Below are 6,937 nucleotides of genomic sequence, written 5' to 3' on the forward strand. Positions count from 1 at the left end.
AATAAAAGCCAGTATGATATCCTCTTTTATATATTGTTCTTCCGTTAGATTAAGCACGTCCGATGGGAATATATCTTTGTCACATATTTCACTTGAATAAGTATCAATAAATAATTATGAAATTTAAAATTACATATTACGTACAATAAAGATTTAACATCATATAGAACTAGTATACAATTGTAAGAAATTTAATTGAGTACTGCTACCATACCATATCTATTAAGATTATGACCGGAAATTATCTATGGTATTTTATCTTAAGATTATAATAAAACACTTCATTCAGAAGTATGGTTTGAACATGGGTGACTGAATCAATGTAGGATTTGACAATACTCATTGTTTGCAAGACAATGGAAATGTCAAACATTAATTTAAGAAATTAATTTCTTTATAAGTTTATAAAAAAATTGAAGAAAAAACAGTGCTATTAAGCCAATCTGTGTACACGTTAGTAAGCATTTCCAAAAAACTGCAGTTGTTTAAACATTTTTGTAAATTTTCATCGCTCGGTTTTTATCTTTATTTCATTGAATGGATCAAAGGAACGTGGGAAAAAAGCAGAAATACCCACTAGAAAAAAAATCGAAAGAAAAAACACGTCTTAAAATTACACCACTGGTGGAATTAGATGCCATCGAGAAGTAAGCATCACGTGTCGACCAATCAAACCTGTAATACGCACATTTTCATGGTTGGTTCAACTTGAAATTCATAAACAATTAAATATTCAGAAAATATCCCAACAATTCATTTCAAAAATTGAGTTCTATTACGAATTCGATTGATTGAATGATTGAATATTGTTTAACGTCCCTTTCGAGAATTTTTCACTCATATGGAGACGTCACCGTATGCCGGTGAAGGGCTTCAAATTTCGACATTTACTCTGCACTCAGGGCCATTGAGCAGTGAGGGATCTTTATCGTGCCAACGCCTGCCGCTGACACGGGGCCTCGGTTTTTAAGGTCTCATCCGAAGGACCCGCAACTTTCACTTCAAAGTGCCGAGCGCATGGCGAAGGAACAGTTGCTGCCCATTTTAACGACTAGGTCGGTCGCGGCCGAGATGCGAACTCACGACCTCCCGATCACGGAGCGAGCGCTCTACCGACTGAGCTACCGTGAACGGTATTACGAATTCGATATTTATTTCCAAAAAAACCCTTATTGTCATGCAGTGGATACATGAAATAAAACTAAAAATATATATACCTTCTGTAAATGAAAATTTTAATCTACGAAGAGGATCACTCACTACTCAATGGTCCCGAGTGCCGAACAAAGGAAAAGTTTGTAGCTCTAGTGGTGGAGTCTCTATATGAGTGAAGAAATTGTATGTTTAACAACAAACTATCAATCAATTATTCTACATTTCTTGATGATATGCACATACACATTATGATTGAATGATATAGTTACTTACTACCAATACATCCAACTTTGTGTGTCATTATATATTCTTTGAATTATTTTAAGGAGGCTGGGGAGGGTCAACAAATAAACCACCATACATTTCCTTTTTTTCTTAAAAAATAAGAAGAAGAATATGATATCTGAAGAGATCAATAATAATTTGGCAAAGAAAATGTCCATACATTTCAGATTTGAAATCTTTACATGGTGTGTCTCCATTTGAGTGAAGAATTCTCGTGAGGGACGTTAATATACAATCAATAAATCAATCTTAAAACTCTCCTTATCAAGGTGGTTTATCAAGGATTATGAGGGATTAACCCCTTTACATTTTGTCCACAAAATAATGAGCTAATCTAGCCTTATGTTATGAAGAAAGGAAAGAGAAGAACAATATACCGTGTCGTATTTCACAAAGGTATTTTTTTTCTCATTGAAAAAGACAATGGGTCAATAATTTACTACAATAAAAACATCATTTTACAGTCTTTTCTTTCTTGAAAGTCCTCTCACGCATATAAAATAGTAATAATACCCTAAGCTGTTTTCTGTACAGTTACGTTGCCGTTCATCATTGCATATTTAATTCAAAATGTTATCATAAAGCTCAAAATTCAGTAACAGTGCAATATTGGAGCATTTCTATTAATACATTGTCAATTTCCTTCCTTACATATATCATTACGGATTCATTATTTGTTTTTTTCAAATTTTTGATGCAATTATTTAATCTGGGTAATGCTTTGAAAATGGTTCACGTCCTTCTTTTATTTTCAACACAATACACAAACTAAAAGATAATGCATCAAAACTTTTACAATAGGCCTATAGGCCACACCGCTCACCTGGGCACTGTGGCTGGCATGAAAACAAAAATGTGTTTATTGTTGAAAAGTTTAAACCAAAAAGTACTCCAAACCATTCCTTAAAGGGGAGAGGGTATGATTTGCACAAACTTGAATCTACACTTCCTGAGAATGTTTCCATATAAAAGATAAATGACCAATCATGGCTTTGCTATTCTTCAGAAGATTTTTGAAGAATTTTTCTATATATGTCTATGTTAAACTCTGGTCAGCCAGTGTGGCCCTGCCCAACACCCGGGTGTCATGGTTTAAACAATTTTGAATCTTCAATAACTGAAGATGCTTCCATATAAATATGATCAATCAAGGCTTTGCTATTCTTGAAAAGATTCCAAAAGAATTTTATTATATATTTCAATGTAAAACTTTGGTTAGCCCTTGTCGACGCGCCAAACCCCCGGGTGTCATGTTTTGAACATGAATCTACACGACCTGAGGATGCCTCAATATAAATATGATCAATTATGGCTTTGTTATTCTTGAGAAAAAGATTTTTTTAATAATTTTCCTTTTTATATATTTCTATGAAAAACTTTGGTAAGCTTTTGTGGACCTGCCCAAGCCCGGGAGTCATGATTTGAATAAAATTGAATTTCCACTACCTGAAATTGCTTTCATATAAATATGATAAATCAGGGCTTTATTAATCTTGAAAAGAAGATTATCTTATAGAAATTTCCTATATATTTCTATGTAAAATTTTGGTCAGCCATTGTGGCTCCGCCTTAGCCCAAAGGGTCATGATTTTACCAAACTTGAATCTACACTACCTGAAAATGCTTCCATATAAATATGACTAACCATGGCTTTGCTATTCTTGAAAAGAAGATTTTAAAAAAAAATCATATATATTTCCATGTAAAACTTTGGTCGGCCATTGTGAACCCGCCCAACCCCCTCGGGTCATGATTTGGAGAAACTTGAATTTACGCTACCTGAGAATGATTAAACACGAGTCTCATATTCTCTGGCCCTGTGGTTCTTGAGAAGATTTTTTTTTAAATGCCATTAATTGTTTACTAATTTATAACTATCTTTAATTGGAAGAGGGTGTGGTACTTCATTTTCACTAATTCATAATTATCTCCCGTTGGAAAAAGGTAACGTAGGGTAGGGTGGTGTAATTTCGACCGACTATTTTTTTGCACTTAAGAGTTGTTAAAGTATGTCACTGTTATGTTATGCTGCAACTTTTACTGGATCCTTTTACCTTCAGAATACCTTTTATCTCTCAGATTACATCGATTTTGCATGTATTTTTATGTCATAATATGAAATTATTGCGTTCGATTTACAAGATATGTGTGCTGGGTAATTTCGACCGCACACGGGGTATTTTCGACCGATGAGCCAATACAAAGGAGACAATTTGCGTCAGCTTTAATATACTAAAAAAATTGAATTTAAATTTTTCTGCTGTACAGCATAAAAGATTGAGTAAAAATATTGACCAAAAAAATGACAATATTCAAAATTTGCTTAATTCGAAGACATCGAGTGCACCAGGTATGTCTATGACGCTGATATGCCAATTGGTTAAGGCATGCTACACATGTACATGTGCAGGCATCTAAACCGCATTTAAATAAAACAAATGATTTTTCACTATTGTAGTATCAGTTTCTACCAGGTATTAATGTGCATAATTCTTATCCTAATATTTTTTTCGGACAGTCATGAATTCTTTCTGGTGACAGATATAGTAGTAAATTGCGTCATTTTACATTGGTCGAAGTTACCCACTGACGCCGTATTCATGTAGGGATAACTTCGACCGATTTCTGTTCAGCTGATTTGCAATTTAATTTGTAAGAAACTAATTACTATAAATTAAAAAGGTATAAATTTCATTTATAAAATAATATTTGATAAATGTCACGTCAGGAATATCCATTGATTGTCTTTCCATACAAGATTTTTCTGAGGCAATAGTTCTCCGTAGTGGCAAAAGATACCCGGTATACTCGTCTGTAATTTTTCGTGTGATAAATCCTATTCTTTGATGTTATTTCTTAATAACGAGCTTAATAACGCTCATGGAAATGAAATTATTTTGGACACAATATATCAAAAATACGTTTTTTTTTCTGCATAATATAAATGTCATGCACAATTATACGCCATAAACAAAATATATAAAGGTATTTATGAACGGTCGAAATTAACCAGATGGTCGAAATTACACAACCCTACCCTAGTAGAAATGCTCCAATTTTGCACTGTTTAATATGAAATATCATCTGATTTCCATTCTTTGTATCTAAATATAACAAGAACTTTACCTGTATATCTAAGAACCAAGCTATATGATAATCGTAATGACTTTAACTTTTCTGTCGTCAACTTCCCTTACTTGTGCAGCAGTATACCTTCATTATAAACTGCTTATGGATTGTATATATCTCAGTTGTTCCGATACGCAAGAGCCTGCTCTACAAATGAACAATTTCTAAAATGAGGTATTTGACAAGCAAATTGATGAAACAAGAATATCAGCTGTCTCGTTCAAAGTTATCATTTTGTACGTTATATGGTCGATACAATAACCTTGTCAGCACATACAATTTATCATTTAGTCAAATGGTGACTGACGTTTTTTTTTTATGCAAATTGTTAGTCTATTATTCATACACTGAATTGACGACAGATTTTTCCTTTATTTCACGATCATGACAAGAACCGTATGGCAACCGTATGACCGATACAAACATGGCGCGCTAAAACGTTAGACATGTGTTTGCTTAGTTCTGTTTATTATTATTATTTTTAATATCATAATTTCTTTTTTAAATTTTTATAATTATTAATAATGTCGTCTGTTTCAAAAGCTGCTAACATGTTTTTTTTTATTTTCAAATTAAGCGCAAAAATAATGAAACGGAAGTTTTCGATTTACTTCCCTTCTTTTTGTTTTCATTGGTGATCTAATATGGCCGTCAATCTAAAGCGAAAAGACGAGGAAGCATGCGTCAGGAGACAAGAAATACCTTTTCTATTCCACAGGGAATTTTAGATAACCAAGATCTTAGTTCCATAGAAGAATTAAACGTTTTAGATGAATTGTATTTTAATGAAAGTACCAATGTGATCGAAAACGAAAATAGTTCTGACGAAAACATTGAATCTGATTTCGACAATGATGAAGACGTGGATCCATGGCCAGTTAATATTGAACTGACAGATGAGGACACAAGGGAGTGTGTTGTCCAGGCCCATTTTAGGAGTGATACATGTTGCTGTAAGGAGTTTTACGGTGAACCATGCAGTACAGTTTTTGACATACATGTATAATCGGCAATCGAATTCCGAGAGCACTGTAAACAAGTCAACAAGGATGAGCTTGATCTGATTATTAAAGTGGAATTGTTTTCTCACTGTCGTTCAGGTAAGTTTTCAAACCAAAATGTGCTGAAGAGCTCAACCACATAATTTGTTTGTAATATTTATTTTAATACAATGTATCTTCTGTATCAGAGTAAAGTTTTTTAACGAAAATTTATCTTTTACATGTATCAAAAACATTGTGATTTTTTAATAGGTAACCCACCATATTCCGTTCAAAAAGCCTTGCACTAATCATGGGATTTTGCTCAACAGGTTCATATTCCACACCATGCTCAATAAGTGGGGCCGATTTACTTAAGAAACCCCTCGTAAATGCCATATTTTTTGGTATCGATCTCCTCTTAAGTATCAGGTAATTTTCCTCATCAAATTGTTCTAAGGAATATTTTTCCTTTTGGAGATATTCATGATCTAAATACTTATATCACATCATTTATTTTAACAAAGATTTCATTTATACCTTTTATTATGATTTTTTCTTTTTCTGGGGAACCCTTTTTAAACATTACAATGTTACATTTACCATGTAACATCTTTGATTTTTATTTATATGATTATAATTTTTAAAAATAAACTACATTGACATATCTATGGAGAAAAACTTGTGTTATGTAATTGCTGCATAACTACTTACAACTTGTATATTTGGACAGTTGTTTATTTCATTTGTTATTAAGTGTTCATGCTTATTTTAAAGAGGAACAGACCTTTTATCACATTGATGAAGCAGCTAATCCTGGGAGAGGAGCCAATTGTGTTACAAGCATGATGCACCATTACGTTGATAAGTTTGGGCATGGAGAAACAGATCTCAAGGTTCGCTTTGATAATTGCACAGGGCAAAATAAAAACAATGTTGTGTTATGGTATGGAGAGTGTTAATAGGTAGGTTGATGCTGATGTTATAATTTCTGTAATTGGTAGTGCGTAATGTGTTCACTCGTTTTATTAGTGGTATCAACACTTTACATGATTTTTTTCAATATATATCAACAGCATCTCAAGGAAAGGAAAGGATATTAAGTTTCCAAGATTTTCTTCTGGGCTACACAGAACCATAGAATACTTGATGATGGTAGCTGGTGACACAGAATTTGAGCCAGACTGGCCTTTTGGTGTTTGGAAGGTGCACTGGAGAAACGCCAATGCTGAAACAATACCACAGGTACTTTAATTATAAATGCATGAAAATATACAGGTATCCAGTTTCAATGTTTCAAAACATTTTTCCTATGATTGTGTTTAAGGTGGCAGAATCCGTTAGGACTTCCAGCAGAAGTGGTCATAATATACCACAGGTTGTAGGTG

This window comes from Saccostrea cucullata, unplaced genomic scaffold, assembly GCF_032062105.1.
Source record: "Saccostrea cucullata isolate Sc308-1 unplaced genomic scaffold, CSIRO_AGI_Scuc_v1 ctg732, whole genome shotgun sequence".
NCBI classification, from domain to species: Eukaryota; Metazoa; Mollusca; class Bivalvia; order Ostreida; family Ostreidae; genus Saccostrea; species Saccostrea cuccullata.